The 24,494-nt window shown below is 35.8% G+C and overlaps 1 long non-coding RNA gene across 1 annotated transcript in view; it reads right to left on the bottom strand.

Moving 5' to 3' along the window:
• Window positions 1-10,272: 10,272 nt before the first annotated feature.
• The window catches only part of LOC127494353 (uncharacterized), a 55,825-nt gene continuing 41,603 nt past the window's right edge, over window positions 10,273-24,494 (bottom strand). Inside the window, exons 2-4 of the long non-coding RNA XR_007924852.1 lie at window positions 14,693-14,805; window positions 14,113-14,234; window positions 10,273-10,573 (exon numbers count right to left, since the gene is read on the bottom strand). This is a non-coding gene — a long non-coding RNA (uncharacterized LOC127494353). The remainder of the gene's footprint in view (window positions 10,574-14,112; window positions 14,235-14,692; window positions 14,806-24,494) is intronic.

The raw sequence follows: 24,494 nt of genomic DNA, 5'->3' as shown, positions 1-24,494 counted from the left end.
CTGACGTGCAGTGACAGGTGTGCATATATTGTGCTCTACAACAGATTCAAATGCGACTCATCCAATTAAATTTATAGTGTATTATGTTTCTTCATAATATGAAGATGTTTTTAATTTCAAATGTATCACTGATTTGTTATGAACAGTCAAATGCACAGGTTTGTGTCCATCAAAGAAGATGGAGCGAAAAAGAGACAAACCGTGATACTTTTTCCCCCAAGATTATTTGATGAATACAAAGCAAAGCAAAAAAAAAAAAAAGCACTGTAAACCCTAATGCTCAAACTAATTAATTGGTTTGAGTAGGACAAACTTAAATTAAACAAATTAGTTCAGTCAAATTAACTTTTATGAGTATTTAGAACTCTCTTTTTCTTTCAAGTTCACAGAACTGATATATTTTAAGTAAACTGAACTGTTTAATTGTTTAGAGTTTTATGAACTTATTTCTTTTAATTTAGACAAACTTAAGTTTAACTGAAACTGGGCTAGGATTTCTATTTCCCAGCATGCCTTGCCTATGGCACTCAAAAGGGAGAGTAAATGCTAAAATTAAGTGTTATATAATGTTTTTTGAGCAAGATTAATGTTAAGTGGGAGATTTAGTAGTGATTAATGTTTTGTTATGCTAATTTAGAAGAGTTTCTGTTAATGTGGGTTTTTGGAGAGTTACCATCATGGTGACAAGTGGTGCATGCGGCTTGGTTTGAGAGCAAGCATGTTAAATGCTTTATATTGCTGTACTCATTGAGCAAGTGCTATACCATGCCATTGTTAACATGTTAACAAATTAGCATGTTAGCATTTTTTGAATTAGCTTTTATAGCTAGCTAATTTTACACTAATAAAGATGTTTACATTGAGGTTACATGATAATTTTAAGTTAAATTTTAATTGTTCTTAACATGTATGAGTAGTGCAAAATAAAAATTTGCCAGTTACTTAAACTTTGAATTTAAAAATTGAGGCAACTGATTGCCTAAAATTTGAGTTTTGCCAACTTATTTGGGTTTACAATGTACTTAAAACTTTGAGTTGCATTAAATTAAGATGAACAAAACACAAATATATATATATATATATATATATATATATATATATATATATATATATATATATAAATATAAATATATATTTTGATTTAAATTAATGTTTATTTGTGATTTACAGTTATTCAAAAAAAAAAAAAAACTAGCTATGCTTAACTGATATTTAAGTTTGCAAACTTACAAAAGTAGAGGCAATCAGTTGCCTCAAATTTGTTGAGTTAGTAGAATTTATCTGGGTTTACAGTGCAGCATTTATTTGGATAGAAATCTTTTGCAAAATTATAAATGTCTTTACTGTCACGAAATGACAAAACAGTATTTGCTGTGTGGAGTGGCGTTCAGTAGCAATGAAATCAAAGTGGGCAGAGCTAAACTACACACACACACACACACACACACACACACACACACAAAACAAGCAACTGACTAAACAATTTTGTTAGATGTTATTTTTCAAACTCAAGTTTTTTGGGTAATGTCACAAAAAAATCATCCCTAAAGCATTCCTAATGATGTCTTTAGCTAGCTGAACAATTTCCAAGCAAGACAACTGCTGCAACAACTTGTCTGTATGTATTTGTTTTTATGCCAGTTCATTTTTAAAACATAAAATGGATGAAAGTAGTTATTAACTGCCAATAGATTGAAACATGCATACAAACACTCCACACTAGTATGTGCACAAACAGACTTTAGATCAATAGCTTGCCAAAATTCCTCATTATTTGCAAATGGAAAGTGTTCTTTTGTACAAGATGTCTTAATTAAGCTAAAACAACAGCCCTGATATTGACACAGAAATGTTGCTCCCAACAGAGAGTGCTTTTACAAGAGAACCAATATCCCATTCTTGGCCAGGTAACTGCTCAGTATAGATTGTGAAGGATTACCATTCTCATTGTTCTATACAACAGTCACTCCACTCTTTCAGTCTCACACTCTCTCTCTCTCTCTCTGCAGCTGTCTCACAATCAGACCAGATGCAGATGGCACTCCCATTGTACTTGTTAATGGTGATCAAGATCATAAAAAACCGAGCAAATGACAAGAAAATCAATAAACTGCCTCATTGTTTAGCTGGTATTTGTTCCATTGTCCCTCGGAAATCACACTTTCACTCAAACTGTGTACAACAAAAACATGAGCCCACATAGCAAAATACTCCATGAGGAAATGCACAACTGAGATTGGATTAGGACACAGGCACAGATTTGAGGGGATGTGTCCCCTCTGCAAGGGAGTGAATTGTCCCCCCCTCCTAATCATGTGTCTGTCTTTTTTCTTTTTTTTTTTTTAATTAATGCAGAGGAAAATTTAGTGTGAGGTTCCGGTAATTGAAGCATTGAGGGTTACTGTAAGAAGATGCACATTATGTGAGTAATTGATGTTTTATCTATATGTACTTTATTATCCTCATGCAGTCACAGAGAGTCATTGAAAAAGGAGGCCGATTTTGGTAACACAAGTCTCCTCATACACTACCATTCAAAAGGACCCTGGACCACAAAACCAGTCATAAGTCGCATGGGTATATTTGTAGCAATAGCCAACAACATATTGTATGGGTCAAAATTATCGATTTTTCTTTTATGTCAAAAAATCATTAGGATATTAAGTAAAGATCATGTTCCTTTAAGATATTTTGTAAATTTCCTTCCATAAATATATCAAAAATTTATTTTTGTAAGTAATATGCGTTGCTAAGGACTTAATTTTCTCAATATTTAGATTTTTTTTTGCACCCTCAGATTCCAGATTTTCAAATAGTTGTATTTCAGCCAAATATTGTCCTATCCCAACAAACCATACATCAATGGAAAGCTTATTTATTCAGGTTTCAGATGATGTATAAATCTTAGTTTAAAAAAATTGACCCTTATGACTGGTTTTGTGGTCCAGGATCACATATATATTATACATTTTTTTCAGATTTCTTTGATTAATAGAAAGTTTAAAGGGGTGGCTCAATGCGATTCCACTTTTTAACTTTAGTTAGTGTGTAATGTTGCTGTTTGAGCATAAACAGTATCTGCAAAGTTACAGAGCTGAAAGTTTAATGCAAACTGAGATATTGTCTTTTAAAGTTATGGCAGTTTAATGCCTACAAAAACGACCGGTTTGGACTACAACGAGCTTCTTCCCGGGTTGGTGACATCATAAACCCTGCAAACATGCCCCCGGGATAACACGCAACAAAGTGGGCGAGGCCATGTCGCGCAGCAAAATGGAAGCGGAAGAGTTGTGTACACCGGACACGAGCGACGCGTCAAAAGATAATAGAACCCATTATAATAATAATCAGTGATATTTTCTACACTGAATGTGGCACAGAAGACAGCTTCCAGAATCTACACGAGTTCAATGCTGGATTTGCACAAAGGCTATTTATGAAAGATGAAGCAGTTCCCACTTTAAAAGCAGAAGCTGCTGTTTATTGGCTTCAAACTGTAAGTAGGTTTTATTGTTTGTATGTCTTTTAAATGTATAGTTCTGTTGCTATTTTTTGGTTGCATCAAGGACATATACAAAGAGCAACTCATTTTTGCTTCACTAGCCAGTTAGCTAAATTCTATTGCATACTTCTCCAACAAACTTGTTCATAGACAAACAGTTGTTCATGCTATAAATTAGACGCTACCTTTACAAAAATGCTACTACTCAGTCATGTATTCGGCTACATTAAAGCTTTAATCAGGATAAAACTGTAACGTTATATTGAAAGCTAACAAACAGCAGTGACAGCATCTAAACACTTTGAAACAAATAAAAAAAAATACCATTCATAAACGTCCTTTAAAAGCCCCGATTGCAGAGGTTCTGCTTGACCCTCTTCATCTGGGTCTGATTCGACTCAATTTGATACAGCAATATAGACGCCGTTATTTACATTTCCACTGAAGCGCGTAACAACGAATGGTAAGGGGCGTTTCCGGACGCTTCAGCGAATCATGATACACTGGGCCAGCTAACCAATCTGAACACATTGCGTATTTCGGAGGGAGTGGCTTCATAGATCCAGAAAGTCAAACGAGCCATTCGAATGACAATGAGGTGTAGAATAAAGGTAAAATATATGAAAAATACAGCGTTTTCAAAAAAAAAAAAAACGAAGCATTAAGACATGTTAAATTGCGCCCCAAAAACACAATGAAGCCTAGAAAAAAACCACTGAACCACCCCTTTAAAGGAAGTTTACTTTTTTTTTTTTACTGTCACTTTTTATCATTTTTTTACTTTTATTCAGCTTGAAAGCATTAAAAGTATTAATTTCCCTTATTCCTTTAATTTAACTAGTTCTACACAACCTTTTCTTCTTTCAAAAAATTCAAATCAACTACTACACATTTCACAACATGGAACTGCCATGGTGCAACTGGAATATCCATGCGCATTAGAGTACAGAACATTATATTCCAGCATTCTGCATGTTTCATAGATCTGGCAACCAACTGAAATATGCATAAAATGGATGCACTCCCTCTTGTTGAAAAGTATCTCCTTTTCTCTCCTGTCTGATCCGCACTGTACTGTGGCAGAGCCTCTTATTTCATTTTGAATAATTTAGCGAGCCGCCTGCTCTTTTCATTTGAAGAAGCTTTGAGGACAGACCCACACACTGTGGCCCACTCGACTGAAATTTTCAGCCACCATATAAATTGAACCTTGTCACCTTTGTAAAAGTTAATGACTTTCTAAGTGGCGAGGATTTACATACGGAACGCTGGCTGACCAACAGCAGGGTTCTGTTTCGTACAGAGGAAGATGATTGGCAGCAGAACTGATCAGGAAAAAGAGCAACAACGACTAGCAAAATGTCAAGAGGAGACTCAAGAAGTCTGTGATGTATTCTCGGTCAGTCTGTCTTTTCGTTTTTGATTCAGAGCAAGAATTAATGTGGATTCTTATACTCTCGATAAATGTCTGGAGGCATGTAGACTGAACAAATATGAAAGTGTATAACCGGTTGGCAGAAAATCCATGTGCAATGGCCACTGTGCAGATTTCAGTGCATGAACAGCATGTCAATGGTAGAAGCATGCATAAAAACATCTGTATGGTTACTACTAGTGACCCCAGCGTCTTTTGCAGTGGCCAGAGGTGAAAACCAAAGAGGTGTCTTAAAGGGGTCATATTATGCTTTTTAATGTTTTCCTTTTCCTTTAGTATGTAATGTATCTGTTTGTGCATGTATAATATCTCCCACAAAGGGGTTTAGAACTCTGATCCAGACCTGCCTAAATCGAAGCCCAGATAATAATTCTGGGAATGTCTACGTCACAATGTGAAATATCAGCATAATGCCCACTCAAAGGCATATGCAAAAAAGGAAGGCGAGGATTCAGTGAATTGTAGATCTGACACCATGTCATGGAGACACTGAGTTTCGATGAGAAAGCAAAACCCTTTGTTTGGCTTCTGAAAATGGGTGAAATTAGGAATCAGTGGTGAAGATTTATTTATAACACTGTTTCTGAGCAGTACAACCCAAAAGTTCGCTTGTGTATAGTGCATTTTCATTCATTGTATCTGAAAGGTAAGAGCTAACTGTGAATCGTTTGGCTCAAGTCGTGCTTGGGAAGTTGGTTCAGGTCTATCTGCTTGGTCATCAGCATTTTCAGAATCTGACTCGGACTCTCTCGAACTGATTCGGTAAAACCGACAACATTATTAACTGTTTGATTACAGTTGCTTTAGAATTCTTGGAAGCAGAAGCTCGTGATTATGGTAAGGGAAATGCAAACTCAATCAAAAACCATGAAGACAAACTAGCAAATGGAACACAGGCAAACAAGAACAGAACACAGAGAAAACGAAACCAAGACTGACTATACATGTAACATTACAACTTCAAGCTGGGTGGAACCAGCGGGGACAAAAGAAACTTCATGAATACTCAGGAGATCGCAGAAGAATATACAATGCAACCACATTAATACTGACAGTACCGGACAAAGAAACTGAATGAACAGAGTGTTTAAATACATACAGGGATAATTAACATAACCAGGAACACATGCAAACTCAATCAAAAACCATGGAGACAAACTAGCAAAGGGAACACAGGCAAACAGGAACAGAAAACAAAGAAAACAAACCCAAAACTGACTATACACGTTGTGGAGTGATGGCAAATTTGACTAAACATGTTAAAGAGTGATGGTAAATCTGACATCTTTCTCTCTTCTGGCTGTTGTAACCAATCTCTCTATATTTGTTCCCCTCTTTTGGAAAGTCGTGGAAATGCTATTACAGATTTTTTTTTTTTTGTCTTCCATTCACCACTATAGAAGTTAACCCAACTAGATGACTTCTGCTCCTGAGAACCCCGGAAATTCCATTGGAGATTTTCAGACAGACTAGGAATAAGGTACTGCAGTAATGTACAGTATGTGAAAAATAATGTTTTTTGAATATTAAATAGAGGTGCACCGACACTAAATTTCTCTGCCGATACCGATAGCCGATTATTCAGAATGATATCGGCCGATGCCGATACCGATAGTTTCGTTTTTCTTAAAGAAAAAAAAAAAAATCTCTCCCAAATAATGTTGCAAACTATACAGGGAACCCTCTCATTTGGTACACTACAATATTACAGGTTACAATTAACAACAGAAGTTTTATATTCAGCTGCTGTTTATTTTCAGATATAATAATTATAGATATAATAGTATCACATTAGGTAGTTTTCATAAGCATTTGTCTTCATGGCATATTTACACAAACATAATTAACAGTAAATAAGCTCTCCTCTAGTGTTATATATATATATATATATATAGATAGATAGATAGATAGATAGCTAAGGAACTGTGAACATTGGAAAACATTCCTGAGGTAAATTTGACAAGATGTGACATATTGTTCACAAGCTGTTTTATTAACGTCTTTCCGCGGTTGAAGCACAAATAAAGTGATTACATGAGACGTGATACATTCTGGTAAGTTGTACTAGGCTATATCTTTCAACATACCTTTGATATTCATGCATGTTTTTCGAGTATTGAAGAGGAAGAAAAGACTCGCACTCCGAGCTGCCGCCTGAACTGAGGCATTACAGCGATCTGACACGTCACATTTAAGAGCGTCAAAACGCCATTTATTGTTTGAATTTTATGATAAAATGGACAGAATTTGAAAACTGAAACTTTAATTCTTATCAGAAGTAACACAAAGCCTTTTGCGATTATTGGACGGGAGGCACTAAAAATAATATCTGATGTAGCAAAAAAAAAAAAAAAAAATGCAGACCCTTTTGATTGACAGGATATAATCGGCCCTGATCATCGGCCGTTTTTAAACAATTGGCCGATGGCCGATAGTGATAATAATAGCTTTTATCGGCCGATACCGATTGTTGGCCGATACATCGGTGCATGTTAACCCATTCTATTACACCCAGTAAACAAAACAATGATCTTTTAAATAGCATCATATGACCCCTTTACAAGGATCCAAACAGTTCCAAATAGTGACAAGTTCTAAAGAAATTGTGAGTAAAATATATTTTAAAAACGATCTTTAGAGGGGCTATCAAATATTGTTGTGGACAATGGGGGCCTTATACTGCCTTATATCAAGGGTCTGATGTAATGTGGAATCCAAAATAACAAAGGAAGTACATGAAATCATCAGCAACCTACTATAATAATAGGAACAGTGGTTCATGACCACTTCTTCTACAGTAGAGGTTCTCCAGCATGGACTGGGGTCCACTAAAGAGCCTCAAGAGGCCACAAGATTAGTTTGAAATAAAGTTTAAAAAAAAAAAAAAAAAAAAAAAAGCTGAAATTCATGATGTGAGCCAATAACATGTAAATGGACGTTATTTCTCTGGTGGAAATGCACTGCTGAACTTTCACTTGGACTTTTTTTCCACTGCTGTGTCGAGGTCTGCATGGACTAATTTTCCACCCTGCTTCAGCGAGTTTCTTCCCACACCTGCCAACTTTAAAAAAGTTGGTACACAGTGCCTGCTTGCAAAAAATCCTGTTATATATGATATATATATATATATATATATATATATATATATATATATATATATATTATACATATATAGTTACATGTTATATAGTATTATGGGAATTTGAATCTTATCTTGCTCTCACACAAAATCACGTTCATGATAGAATGTGTATTATTTTAATTCACAGCCTCAATTTTCATTTTAAATAAAATATTTACAAGGTATAACATATTTTGAAGCTTGCTGTGCCCCCCGGCCCCTTGGTTAAGAATCACTAATATAAAGGATCATTCTTATGTATAGCAAGCTGACTAACATAATGAGAGAATAAAAATGACAAAAGATTTCTTACGAACATATATACTATGAACAACTGCGGCCTAATTGTGGCCACAAATAGTAACACTTCGTAAAAAAAAAAAAAAAAAAAAAAGTTAAAGTCAGACAAAACTGACACGCACATTTTATCAAAAGTAACAAAAATCATTGAACTACTAAGAAACCAATTATGCAATTGAATTCAGAGCAATGCAGAGTTCAATTAGCACAACATTAGTGCCCTCATAATTCAGCTGGGAATATTGTCTATAACTCATAAATTGTGTGGACTAGGTAAATTTTTACTAACAAACAAAAAAACGGAAGAGATTGTAGAACAATGTTGTTAATACAGTAGGTGATAGAACTAAAAATGTTGTAAATGTTTCCATCTCAGTGACTTCAGTTGTGAGCTTATTATGTCTTTGACATTACAAAACAGTGACGTGAGACTCATACTGTCTAGCATGACAGCCCATTCATTTGTCATAGCAGTTATCATTTTCAGCTTGATATATGATACAGCTTTACATGACAGTACATACAAGCGCGATCGCCCATGCTAGTTCAGTTAGCGATGTAGCCTACTATACCTCAGCTTTGACAACAAAGGCCTTATGGCAGAACTGAAATCTCAGTCACGGATTTTATTTTCCATGATGATTCAACATCAAAATAAATCTCCAAACAGCAGCGAAATGTATGCAGGATGCAAACATTTGAATCAGAAACATGCTGCCGTCATTAAAACCTTCAGCTAAAGCCTATATACCCGCAGCTCTCTAAACTTTCACCTGCCGGGACCTGTCAAAAGCACTTAGACGACTATGCTGTACACTTCACAGAGCATTATACATGTGGTATTCCACACATAATACGGCGGAAACGTACCAAAGTCGAACAACCTTGTCTAACATTTGTAGACACTAATGCTATGCAGTGTGCTTGCTTTGCCGTTAGCACCTTTCAAGCACTGTGCACGACTGCGAGGTCCCAATTCTTTTTATTTTTTTATATTTTTTCCTGTTTATACTGATAACAGAACACCGTGGCATGCATTTGCTGACCCAGTGGTGATACAAAAGCCTGCACGTAAGCCTGCACATTAGCAGGTGCTGGTGAACATTAAAAGAAATGCAAAGCAGTCAAAAGAGAGATGGAGTCAGCACACAATATTGCTGAAAATGATATTCAATCTACTCTGGCCTGCTCAGAATTGTGTCCGACACAACGACAGCAACGATGTGAGCATTTTGGAGAGCGCCCAGCTTATCCTGGCTCCATGCTGGGTGTTGCGACTATGGCTGGTTATACAATAGCTCCTTTTGCTCATTTGTGCATCTCTGATTTTGTCAGATGGAGGGAGAACAGGTTGCTAAGTAACTATTAAAGGGTAAGGACAATTTCTACCTTTCAGAAAAATAATAAAATAAAATCAAAATATAATTGAAAAGACAAGCCTCGATGCTGAGCGGTATACTGTTAATTACATTCGGCACATTTAATAATTAGCCTGTGACATGAGTGCACTTTAAAGCACACACTAAAAAACGCTAGGTTGTTTCAGCCCATGTTTAGGTAAAATATGGACAAACCCAACCGTTGGGTTTAAAAATGTGATTAAAAAATTTAAACCAGCGGTTGGGTTTGTCCATATTTGTCCCAAACATGGGTTGAAACAAACTAGCAATTTTTTGAGTGCTTGATGTTTGATTGCTTTGTTTCTCAGCCAATGAAGGTCAACAAAAAAAAAAAAAAAAAATTTACTTTAAAATGTCAAGTTTTTAGAAATATGTTCTTTGTATTACTGATAGTTCTGAGAAAAAAAAAAAAAAAAAAAACTCTAAAAATGCCATGTGTAAAAAGTAATAACACATTTTCCTTTTTGAAAGTGCACATATTTTTCAAGGTAAAACGTATTTTTATATAAAATATGAATTATTCATTCATAATTATTGCATTTTTATTACAAGTATAATTTTTTGTGAATGTACTTAATCATTTTCAAAAATGTTTTTAATTATTTTTTTTCTAGGTAAAAGGTATTTTTTTTTATAAAATTGTGAATTATTAATTCATAATTATTACATTTTTGAAGAGTCACACCACATGACATTTTACAACAGAACGAACCCTACCTTCTCATATTTTCTGAAATGTTAAAAGACTTACTGACCTTGTTACATGAGGGTCTGCAGGGGGCCTCTGATGTCATTTCCTGTTTTATGCACGTTCACTAAAAAAAATTAAGTAACATTTCATTAAATAACATTTTTGTTGTGAATAAAACCAGTTCATTTAGAATTTATCACAATGAGTACATTTTAAAACATAACGAATGAATCGTAAATGAATGCAATTTAAAAATGGGACATAAAAATGAGAGTCACTTCATTTTGCACCAATCCTTTTTATTCATATTTCTATCAAGGTTGTGTCTTTTTTTCTAATTTTTAGTAAATATGTCTCAACGGCAAACATTTCACAATTTCATATGGTATTGTTATGATACTGAAATTGTTATTTAATTTTCTCACACTTTGTCCATCAAGACAGTTAATTGGTGCTAAAGAAGCCATATTTTTCTCAGTTATTTATTTTTATTTTTTTAATTATAAACCATTTGATTTATGCTTTGGCTGGCCTAGTGGGGTGTTAATCAAAAATGGGGTCCTTTCAACAACAGCAGCACACATTTTACCATCAATTAGGCCAGTTCAAGATATAACCCTGAATGTCTTCATAGATAAGAGCCCATTCACAGCACATTTCATTTATAATGTTGTAAGGGCTGCATCTGCTCTGTTATAGAGCAGGGAGCCGATTTTTCTCTGTCCTGAAAATTTCAGAGGCCATTAGTCCTGCGGCTGTCTTTACTTATAAATGTCACTCATAAGGCCACCGCTTCTGTCATTTCTCCATTAAAACTCAATTTTTGCACTTCTTAGTCTTGATAGACTGCCCTCCACAACAGTACTTTATTAAGAGCTGATTGTATAACACTTTGAAAAGGGAGCGAAAATGATATGGAAAAAAATCACATTTGGTTCTCCATCAGGAAAAAAGTCAGCTCTCTCCCGCTTTAAGTCAATTTTTCATTATGCTCAGCTATTGACCTTTCCTCCAACAGGAAGTGCTGCGACTATCTTTCTGAGGATTGTAATTGACAAGATGTCTCTTCTAATAGAAAAATGACCACATTTTTTCACAAGTTAATTATAAATTCAGTGGTTGCCTCAGTGCTGGCAGACGAGACAAGAGCTCAGTAAACCTTGGCCCATGTCAGGCAAACAATCATATCATCCATTATATCCCTGCCACACACATGCTGATTTTTGAGTTTTTCTCATGGGCTGAAAGTCACTAATCTTATACACTGGTTTTGTCTGTATTTAGGAACACACAGACAAGCAAATTGCACTGTTCATCCTGAAATCAATAATTATTACTATTAATGTTATTTGTTTTAAATTATTCAGATCCACTATTTTTGTGGCGCTAAAGAAATAGCTCAGCCAAAATGGCATTATTTTGTCATTATTTAGTAAGGAAACACCAATATTAAAATTCTGACACCAATAACTTGACACTGAAAATTGATAAATAGCCAGTTATAAACTTTATTAAAATAGTTACTCTATTAAAAATGATTATCTATTAAAAAACGTTGCCAAAATAAATGAAAATATAACAAAGTAAAATGAGGCATAACACACAGTATGAAAAGAAATGTATTATTATTTTCAGATTCAATAAAGGTTACATTTAAGAGCGTTAATAGACTAGTAGTGTTTTTAAGATGTATATTTATGTATAATGTCTAATATCAGCCAGTAACTGGTATGGTAATGATATCTTCCATCCCAAATCTTTATAGTAATGCATGAACTTTGCAGAATTGACAGTTATTGAAATTAATTGAGCTGAATAATGACACTATTATCTTCTGTAGATCAGTGGCAGAGCCAGGATATTTTCATAGGGGTGGCACAGAAATCTTCATTATTTCAACATAAAAATGAGTTTGACTATATGTATGGATAGTCTGTGTTCTTTGTATGTATGGGTGGGTTTTGCGCGTTTTATTTAGTTTCCTGTGTTAGGGTACGTTTACACAACAACGATATGGTTAAAACTGGTTAGTTTTAATTTTTATGGTTAGTTTTCCGCATACAGACGACACCATTGTCAAAACGATCCCCATTCATACGAATCCGTGAAAATGACTAAAAACGCTGTATTCTGCTGGCAGGCCATTAGATGGCGATGAAACACTATATACTGAACGTAATGCACATGTGCATGACGCCATCGTTGTCACAGATTCGCGTTGTCACAGACCACTTTCAAAAACTTGCACTTTGAAAACCGTTGTCGTGTAAATGAATGGCCAAAACACATAAAAAGTTTTCCGTTTTTTGTTGAAAAAAGTGTTGTGTAAACGCCCTTAGATTCCTTGGTTACTCATTGTTTGATTATCATTTACACCTGTTGCTTTTTTAGAGCTAAGGTTTCCATATGAAGTATAGTCAGTGAAAAGTTTTTTTTATGGATTTGCCCGCCAAATTGCCATAGCCTTGTGAATACATCGCTAATAGGTAAAGTTCAACAATGACTTTAGCATGCACAAACACCAAGTTTTACTTGTTTCAAAAACTTGCACTGAAAAAGTAAACAACGAATGTTTAACATTCTATTAGTCGTCAAAATAGAGTAGTTCCATAGCTTATACCTAAAATGAAATTGAAAAAAAAAAATGTGTTCTCTTTTGAATCCCCATGTGCAAGAATGTGATTATGACAAGGGTGGAAGCCGGCAGCACATAACTGCCAGAATGTAAAATTAGTTGTTTTATGCACTTAAATGTCATTTTCATTTGTAATTTCTTACAAAGTAACACCTTTTTGCTAGTACAAATGCACAGTGTTCCCGTTTATTGTGCATTAAATTACAGATAAAAAAATTACACATCAATTTGTGCCATAAACTGTGATCTCACACAGCAGTAGGCTGTATTTTATGCTGCATTCACGTGCTCTCGGAATTATCGTAATTATCGTAAAAATTGCACATGAACGCCCTCCCATTTCATGTGATGCAATGAGCTTGTAATCACGACTTCAGAAGTGGGAATTATCACATTTCCGATAGCGCGTGAAGGCAGCATATGCCCATACTACCTTTGAAGAAATGTTCTTAAATGTGACGAATATACAGTAACATATATGCATAGTTTTGACCAGAGGTGGACAAAGTATAACTCCATTACTTGAGTGAAAGTATAGTTACTACTGGTCAAATATTACTCCGTTAAGTTAAAGTTGTAAAGTGCACATAACTGGCAAAATGCTCAAGCTGGCACGCTGTGCCATCATGGTGGTTTAGCCAGTCAGTGATGCTCATCCGACATGCTAGCATACGACTACCTTGAACTCGTTTAAATACTTGTTTAAAAGTTACAAAGCTCTTTTCAAAGTCGAAATCATACTAGAAAAGAAAGGTTTTTACATTATGTTTATTTGACGAGATTATGCAGAAACATATTTCTGACAGGACTTCAGTTAACATTATTAGCCCAACTGCGTTTGTGCATGCTAAAGTCATTGTTGAACTTTACCTATTAGCGGTGTATTCACAAGGCTATGGGAATTTGGCGGGCAAATCCATAAAAAAAAAAACTTTTCACCGACTATACTTCATATGAAAACTTTAGCTCTAAAAAAGCACATTCAATTTCCATTTCAAGCATTAACCAGAAATTAAAAGTTTACATACCTCAATATCCTTCCGCAGGTTGGACGGCGAGTTTTTGCGCACTTCGCTGAGGAACGATCTTCTTCCATTTTGTCATCAGCTGATCAGTGTTCAAAAAAATCAGCGACTGGCTTTCAAAGCTGCTATATAGTAACGACATTCAAGGACCTTTATAGAAATGCAGTGGAGTGAAAAGTACAATATATTCTCTTTCAAATATAGTGAAGTTAAAGTCATAAGTTTCCAGAAAAAAATAATACTCAAGTATAGATACTCAAAAAGTGTACTTAAGTTCAGCACTAAAGTAAATGTGCTTTGTTACTGTCCACCTCTGGTTTTGACGCTGCATGCTTTAATTGCCTCCATATTTAATCATGTTGTAATTATTCCTTTACAATTTTCTACTGTTTGCTGTTTACTGTTGATCTACTGAAGCTCCCTCGTCACTTGTACATTTTATTTTTTATAAGTATCCCTTTAAATTCAAACCAAGCAGGAATCACATCTGCGTCTCAGTGACACAGATGTTTTATACAACTTCAATATCTGAAAGAGAATGTGTCCGGTAATCTAATAATACAGGTGATTTGCTTTGTATTACCAAACAATTCAGGAGACAACGGATCATCTGTCAAGGTAATGAAAACATGACAAGTCTCCGCCGCATACATGCTCATCTGCCCTTCATTTGCCCCCGGTACCTCTTCCTGAACCCTGCAAGTGATAAGAATGACAAACACACTCAGCAAACTTGAAAATGATTTAACAGTCTGTGAGAGCCACTCATTCATTTCTGTCTGTAACAGAGCTCATCTGCATTACGCTCACCTCAGTGGCATCATGGTCACTAGCTCCAGACCATAGGCTATTCCATCAGCAAAATGTAGATGAAATGAAATTGTGGAACTGTTTCCTATTTGTTTGTTTGTTGGGGGAGGGCATCTCCTCTATGATTCAAACTGACCTTTTCCCAGGTGAGATTGAGGATTTGGCTGAGTGTTCGAGCTGTTCCTGCATACCCACTCCACTGGTGCCCACTGAAGCAGGGCCGAGCAGTTTAGAGTCAGCCACGTGTCACGGATGGCTAAAATGGGAAGCACTTGGACACTGACGGTGTGCGGTTTTGGAAAGACCTGTGATTCATGCAGCTTTAAAGCATGTTAAAGCAAACAACTCTAGACCAGGAGGATTGAATTGGATGTTCTTTTGACTCTGCTATGGTGCAGAGGTATTGTCTTTATGTTTCCTAACAGTGTTGTGTCATGCTATGTCAGTCAGTCTGCGTTTGATAGCATGTTCTTGAAGTCAAGTGATACATTTGATCCAATCTCGCAACTTAAACCATTGGCAAAAACTATCAAAGTACCCTGCAGAGGGGAGTTGGCTGTCAAATTAAGGGACCAAATGTGCAGTGCTGTTCAATTTAGTATATTATGGAAGCATACCCAACTTTTTCCTCATCTCAAGAGTTATTCAGCTGTGACTTGATAGACATCCAAGTTTTGGAAGCAGACTTTTGCACATTCTGCTGAATCAATTCATAGGTCATTTAATGGAAAGCTCTGTAACAAATAGGAACAATTTGGATTACTTCAGCAATATCAGAAAGGCAAGGTAATTTGATATTGTAATTGGTAATTTGGTAATTTGATATAATTTTGATTGTGATATTGCTTTTAAGGTGCGGTCACACTCGCAGGCAAAACAAACAAACAAACAAACAAAAAAACAGTTGTCTATTGTCAATGGTGTACTGATGTATGATGCACCACTCATACAGAAGTCACTTTCAAAAGAAGCAGCTTTCATCCTCACATGAAAATCCAGATCATGTGGATTCCCATTGAAATGACTGCATTTCACCTGCAAAAATACCCCCCCCCCCCCCCCCGACCACACCTTTATTCAACAGTTTAAATATAAATGAAGATGATCTTGAGTAACTTACAATATTACCAGTTGACAGCACAAATAATAGTTCCAAACAAACATAATGGTGTTTGTATTGTTCCTGAATGTATCAGAGCTTTTGAAGAAAAAGAAAAAAACGTGACGAAATGATTCAATGACTCACTGATGAATACAGTCGCATGTTTCATTCCTGAATTATTCAGCACTTTTGAATGAATCAGTTGAGTGTTTTATTCAATGACTCACTGATGAAAACAGTCACGTTTCGTTCCTGATTAATCAGCGGTTTTGAATGAATCAGTTGAGTGTATTATAAAATGACTCACTGATGAAAACAGTCACGTTTCGTTCCTGATTAATCAGTGGTTTTGAATCAATCAGCTGAGTGTATTATTCAATGACTCACTGATGAAAACAGTCACGTTTCCTTCCTGATTAATCAGCGGTTTTGAATCAATCAGTTGAGTGTATTATTCAATGACTCACTGATGACTACAGTCACTTGTTTTGAATGACTCAGCACTTTTGAATGAATCAGATGAATGAATTGTTCAGCGATTCACCCTAGAAAGTCACTTGTCACAATCTACTGGCTCTCACTAAAAAACACAGACTGACAGTCTGTCTGGTACTCGCAAACACAGATTAGTTGTATATGTTTTTATTAACAGTTTTAGATTGTGTTAATTGCAATTCCTTTTAAAAAAAATGATTACGACTTGATTTAAAGATTTAACTTAAAATTATTTTATATTGTTTGTTGTCAAACAAAATGTTGTTCCTGGTTTCATCTTTAAAACATCAATAAGATTGTGCTGTTTCAGTAAGTGGTTGATTGGGAGCCTGGCTATGTTTAAAATAGAAATAAATACCATTGGTCTTAAAATGTCAGGGAGACCACAGTTTAATTGGCTAATCAAAAAGGCCCCAGTAAGGGCTGGACAGAGGGATTACAGTCAGAACCAAGTCACCCTGAGTGACAGCCAAGATTTCTAGTGTGTGAAGAAGAGTAATTGGAAAGTGCTGTGGAGTACAGGGAAGGATTTTTCATCATCTTGCCAAATGGCACTAAGGATCTCTAGCATATCCTTCCTCATAGGAGTAACATCAGTCTCTCTGGTTTATTTTTGAGTCTGTATATGAATATCCCTGTAGATGGATCAGGAATGATTTAAAAAATAAGTTTAGCACCATTTAATTCTTTCAACTGGAGTTTTAATGTGCTTTGAGTAAAATGTGGGCAACATATTCAATATTTAAAAGCATTAATCTTATCAAAGCATGCACAGTAGTACATCATTTGTACACAAATCGAACTGCAGTCTGCAGGCAACACATTAAACACAACAATTGCACTTCATAAGATGTTTATACACATATATTAATGTTCAAAAGTCACACAGGCGTAAAATAAAGCTAATGAAGCATTGCCATTATTTTTCCTTTCTGTCTAAAAATCTTCATATACATCTCTGGGGGAGTTATGGGAACCCCTTGACATGTTGTTTTCTGTTCATTAACCCACCAGCTGTTCATTCAAATGAGCCTAAAGGCAATATCTCACTGTTGAGTCACCATTTAGTCTACAACTCAAAACTGTGGGTGTCCTGTCCCAACTTTCTAATTCTCACCTTTTCCAGGTGTTCCGCAAGACAAAAAAAGGCAGTGCAATGGAGGAAAGTGTGTAATATTATTCAATCCTTTGCATTTTGTTTAAAAAACCAGCATTGTAGACCAGCGATTGTTATGCATTGCATATTTTAGCATATCCAAAATCTGATTACATGCACATTTCATGACCATATAGTGCAAAGCCTACCATAATTTTACAGCCCTTCTTTTCTTCCCCAGCACTCATAAATCCTATGATTGACTGTGGATGTGCCCTTATGCGGAAAGCAGAAATGCATAGGGAGAATAGCTCCCTGATGTATCACATTAAAATATGATGCACAGCCACGCTTTTTGCCAGATTACACTAAATAATTCACTTGCCTTCAGAAAATGAAATGTGCATCTGTGCAGATTATTTACTGTTTTGAAATTATTATTATTATTATTATTATTTTAAAAACCCATAGTAAAAATCCAGCTAGATTGTACTAATGGTTGACATACAGTGTCCAAATGCAACAGCAAAATAACCTCTTTCCAAATGGGTATATGTCTTTGAATTGGTGTTTGAAATGATTTAAAACAAGGATTTTAATATTTAGAATCACTTGTTTCTTTTGAGACTTTCTGAGACATTCTCTTGAGACTTTCTCTTGTTTTTTTTTGTTTTTTTTTTCTCTGCAGTGAACATTCTGAACATAGACATTGAAATAGTGCTAAATCTGAAGTATAGTTACTGCGAGCACATGTATTTATGTGCCGAACATAAATGTGACCATCATGTAATTCGTGGTGCCCTTAGTATTCTTATTACACAGATATGGATGATTTGTTAAAAATATGGATCCATATTTTATTATTAATATGAGACATGCAGACAATGTTATGTAACCTTCCCTTTTATTCAAACATTTAACGTGTTTTTCCTATAGAAAAGCAAGTACATTCAAAATATACTATAATAAAATAATATAACACACTCAATATAATTTAATAGACATTAAAAAATATTCTAAATATAAATAAAGAGGGGGGAAAAGGTTTTGTGATTCAGTCCTATTCATCCTCTTCCCAGAACGCCCTGGAACATGATTAATATGGTTGCAATGTTTAGCCAATTTTGTTTACATTGTTGTCACATTTAATAACTTTACTTACTCTGAAAAATATCACTTAGAAACCTTACTTAATCTAAATAGGTATCATTCATCTACAGATTTTAAATCAAGGCAACTTGACATTTTAAGTTCAGCCAAGCCATTTATTTAAAAGTTCTATGAACCACTTTTTTTTTTCCCCCTTCTTTTTACACTGGAAAAGTAGGGCATTTGCTGCAAATTTGAGGCAGGATAATGTATCTGTTTTAAAAAGCATAATGTGAGAAATAATACAGGGTCTCTGAGATTTACCCTTTTTGTTTTTAGCCATATGTTCAGATCTGTTTGCTGCCTTCACATGCTATTGGAAATATCATAAATATGAGTTTCTTAGTTAAAAATTGGGTTACATTTTATTTTAATGTGGCCCTGTTACAGTGTAATTATACATTTAAGTAATATTAATTAACTACATGTACTTACTATAGGGTTAGGATTAGGGGTTGGTTTAGGGTCAGTTGCATGTAATTATGCCTAATTTATAGTTATTAATATAGTAAATACATGAAACTTGTGTAACAAGGACACATTAAAATGAAGTGTTACCAAAAATTGGACATGAATGCCCTCTCAAGTCGTATTTACCACTGGGAAGCTCAGAGATAATTTTGATACCCAAGTTCCTGAGATGGGCATGCCATAAACTATAAAGGATTAGTTTACTTCAGAATTAAAATTTCCTGATAATTTACTCACCCTCATGTCATCCAAGATGTTTATGTCTTTCTTTCTTCAGTCGAAAAGAAATTAAGGTTTTTGAGAAAAACATTCCAGGATTTTTCTCCATATAGTGGACTTCAGCAGTTACCAACGGGTTAAACGTCCAAATGTCAGTTTCAATGCAGCTTCAAAGGGCTCTACACGATCCCAGATGAGAAATAAGGGTCTTATCTAGCGAATTTTTAACCACAGATGCTCATCTTGCTCTAGCTCTGCGATGCGCCACACATTACGTAATCACGTTGGAAAGGTCACACGTGATCCAACATTGAAAATGACAGATCGTTTAGCTAGATAAGACCCTTATTCCTCATCTGGGATCGTGTAGAGCCCTTTGAAGCTGCACTGAAACTGCTATTTGGAACTTATCCTGTTGGTAACTGTTGAAGTCCACTATATGGAGAAAAATCCTGGAATGTTTTCCTCAAAAACCTTCATTTCTTTTCGACTGTAGAGAGTAAGACATAAACATCTTGGATGACATGGGGGTCAGTAAATTATCAGGAAATTGTAATTCTAAAGTGAACTAATCCTTTAAGCATGGTGGAGGGGAGAACGGTTGCTGCTTTGACTGCTATTACATATATGAAAAATACGAAAATAGCCTGTATTTGACAGAAATTCCAGAATTGTCAGCAAGCTGACTATCTAGATATCATTTTGGTTTTAATAAGATTTTCCCAATAAATAGGCAAGAATAGACCTGGTGTCCTCCATGTATAGCTATACAGATATTTTATATGATCAGTATTAAAACTAAAAGCACTCAGTGAAGATCAGATGTGGGTCTACGGCAACCGCCCAAATCTTTCAGCACAACCGAAAGGGTGTTAACTTTGAAAACACAGTAATTTACAAGTTTGAAGGCATGCCATTGAAGTCACTAATGAAGCACCCCCAGCTGAGTTTGATTAACTGGGATCACCTGCGAGGGGACTGAGGCCAGACTGAAGCTACAGAAACACATCATGGAAGCCTGCCAGATCCATTTGCTTATGTGAGGCTTGTGTCATTGAAATGACTTTTATTTGATCTTCATTTACACCTGTTATTTCAAGTATCCAGCAATATTGTAAATGTCTTCACAAGCAGAACGCGAGATCCGAGATATATATTGATACCTGCTGACTCATGTAAAAACCTTGTTTGTGCAATAAATATCATGTTGATGGTCTTGTTTTTCATTAGGTAAATTAATCCAAATCAGTCAGTCAGCACTTGGCATTTTATCACACGCTTTTTCATTCAAAGTGATTTACTGTCCTGTAATTGCACGGACAGTCCCCCTGGAGCAACATGGGGTTAAGTGCCTCGCTCAAGGGCACAATGGTGATGAGAGAGCGGGATTGCGATCTCCAAATCTCACTACTTCCTAGGTCACCACTATTAGAAACTGAACCTGTTGGCCCAGATACTTCACCAAGAGACCATCACGTACAACAGTTTTATCTTTCTTTTTTCGTTTTGAATCGGATCTACTTTTACAAATGGTTTCTAAATACACCTTTTTCATATACGAGTATATACTTCAACAGGAATTTTAAATGTTTATGTAACCCCAGAAGTTGGACAACAAAGTTAGCCAGGTCTTGTATTTTCACCTTGTAGTAAATAAGATAAATTGTTCACCTGAGCAGGTAACCATAGCAACAGTATGCTTCTTGAACACTTTATGTTCTTATAGAAATTTCTTTCTAAACATTGACCTCCTTGAATGTCATTGTATAATTTGTGACCCGAATGTTCCACAAACCTGCGGTGCAGTAACAAATGGACATCCTTAATTTGCTGTCCTACTCTTGTTTGTAATCATCTCTAAGATGCTCTCGACAGAGATGGGAACGTGTAAAATCAATCCCCTTTCATGTCTATCATTTATTCCAAATACATCCCCTGAAAGAAGTGGATAAAAAAAAATGACATGGAGGAGAAAATTTGACAAGATTTGAGACTCAGAAATCACTCGTCTTGTGTCTAACAGTATGTGAACAGAGAAATACAGGCTGACTGTCCTCTCCAAGATTACACTCCAAAATAGTCCTCTAGCATAACATCTGTATTCATTCGACTTCAAAGACAAAATAATAGCACAAATAAATCAATACTCTCTTCCTGCCAGACTGAAAGTTTGCCACTTTCCCAAGCAGCCCCTGCCAGGATAAGAAGAGGGTGCCACCAGACATACAATCTTCAAGTACAAATACAGCTAAGCTGTTAAGCTGGTGATTGGGGTGGGAACGCAGTATGTAAGCGAATGACTTTGTGGGAAGTGAAGGGGCCTGCTGATTTCTCAATTATACTTCTTCCAGTGGCCTTGGAGACACAAAGTGCTAAACGGCCCTCATTTCCAGTCAACGACACCAGAAAAGACTGTGCCCAAAGGTAATTTGGTGTTGATGCTTTTGAGTGTGAACATGCTGTTTGATTCACTGAAAACAGAGATGAATGATATGATATGGTGACCGGGAGGGGACATGTTCGGTTCACCTAGTTTTGTCATGGTCACGAGAACAGTTAGGAAAGGTTTAGTTGAGTTCATGCAAAAATGAAAATTCTGTCATTAAAGGATTAGTTCACTTTAAAATGAAAATCACCCCAAGCTTTACTCACCCTCAAGCCATCCTAGGTGTATATGACTTTCTTCTTTCTGATGAACACAATCGGAGAAATATTAATAAATATCCTGACGCATCTAAGCTTTATAATGGCGGTGAACGGAACCAACGAGTTTGAAGCTCAAGAAAGTGCATCCATCCATCATAAATGTACTCCACACTGCTCCAGGGGTTAATAAAGGCCTTCTCAAGCGAAGCGATGTGTTTGTGTAAGAAAAATATCCATATTTAACAAGTTATAAAGTAAAATATCTAGCTTCCGCCAGACCGCCTTCCGTATTCAAGTTACGAAACAAGCGTTACTGATGCATCGTCCTAAGTTGAATATGGAAGGTTGTCTGGCGGAAGCTAGATATTTTACTTTATAACTTGTTAAATGTGGATTTCTTCAGCTTCATACTCGTTGGTCCCGTTCACTGCCATTATAAAACTTGGACGCGTCAGGGATATTTATTAATATAACTCAGATTGTGTTCATCAGAAAGAAGAAAGTCATATAGGATGGCTTGAGGGTGAGTAAAGCTTCAGTAAAATTTTCACTTTAAAGTGAACTAATCCTTTAATTACTCATCCTTATGTCGTTCCAAATGAAGATCTTTTTGATGAAATCTGAGAGATTTCTGTCCCTCCATAGACAGCTACACAACTCCCACTTTGATGCTTCAAAAAGTTCATAAAGAGATAAAACTAATAAACTAAAACCATATGAATGGTAAAACGAATCCATATGAATTGAGTGGTTTAGTCCAAATTTTCTGAAAAGATTCGATCGCTGACAAGAATATTCTGAGACCTCAAAAAATAACCTTCACTTTCATTCACTTGGATTTAAGTCAATATGCAAAATTCCCAGTTCTTGCAACTATGAAAACCAAACTAATGGGTTAAAAGCAATGTTTACTTGGACTCGTGAAAGCTCATCCAATTACAAGAAGGCCAGGAGCTTAATTACTGTCATGGAGGTCAAACTTTTAAGGTGTTCAATGTCAGACGGACTGTTCAAATTGACAGAGCAAGCGGAGTAAAGACTGCAATTCAAGTCTGCAATACTCTGCTCATTGAACAAAACACACAAATGCATTTTTAATTTATTAAGGTAAAGCTAGAGACTTTAAGGTCAAGGTAACCATTTGTCCAATGCTATTACCTTTAATCGTGAAAGCAGGCTGCCTTTTAAACCTATTCCTGATGCCAGCGCCATTGACAAGATCTTGTCAAATTGACTTAAAGTTCTCATATATATCATTTCTGCAAACAAAGCCTCTACACAGGCTAATAACATTACATAAATTGTGTTTAAAGAAGAGCCCTTCTGATAAAGTGGTGGACAGTATCCATTTTTATAAATATGCATATTCATATGGACTCAAATGCATCTTGCCTTGCATGACACTAAGAGAATAAATCATATCTGTGATGGTCCATTTTGGAAATGGACTTTATTTATAGCTTTTAAAGTCTCATGGTTTTTTTCTCCCTCTCTCTTCAAAAGCCCATGCACTCTCTCATCTTTCTGTCAGAGCAAGATTGGCTTAATACATAATTTCTCACAATTGCATTAAAAGTAATACTCAATAACCAGTCATACAATTAATTGTTTATAAGGGCAATGCAGCTGGCAGCCTTAAGAGCCATATTTCATTATTCAGGCTCTGGCAGTGAACAATATGAGCGTATATTCAGTTGCAAGTCATAATATAATGTTTGTGTGACAGCATTTATAAGATTAAGCACTGAACTTGAACTGTATGTATGTATTCAACAATTTAGCAAATCATGGACTGTACAGTATAATAGAGCTAATTTTCTGTATCACGTCAGCTATGAAATGTCTGCCAGCAAACGAGTATCACATATTGCCACAGCTAACCCACAGGCTACTGGGTAAAAGAATAAATATGCACATTTAAAAACAAGCTTCGGTCGACTTCCAGCTATTACTATCCTAGTGTAGCTCTTGGGGCAAGGCAAACTGCCAAAGCGCACTCGCCCTATGAGGTGTCATGCGGTTAAAAAACAAGTAGTGCACAACAACGATCACCACCTCCTACTAAGTGCACCACAAAAACTGTGCGCGTGCCAGATATTGTACAAGGGGCATTACGAGCCATGGACAATATGCCTTTTTATGATAAATAACCCCTTCTGAAAGATTAAAGAATCTCTTTGTTTAGATGCATTTGAATTATAAAGGCAGATTACTGTTATTGTGAACACATTTACACTACATGCTGTGTGTTCTTTCAAATGTGTCCTCCAAATTATCATAACTAAAAGACTGGCATACACAGCAATGGATGATGGGGAAGCATTGTCGATTATGCATCTCCATCAAGTACAAGCACTGACAGATGGAAGTCACACAGTGATGTCCAACAGAAATCTA

The sequence above is a fragment of the Ctenopharyngodon idella genome, chromosome 14 (genome assembly GCF_019924925.1).
Source record: "Ctenopharyngodon idella isolate HZGC_01 chromosome 14, HZGC01, whole genome shotgun sequence".
Classification (NCBI taxonomy): domain Eukaryota; kingdom Metazoa; phylum Chordata; class Actinopteri; order Cypriniformes; family Xenocyprididae; genus Ctenopharyngodon; species Ctenopharyngodon idella.
Note: the sequence above shows the minus strand (reverse complement) of the source record. Positions and strands in the feature narration are given on the sequence as shown.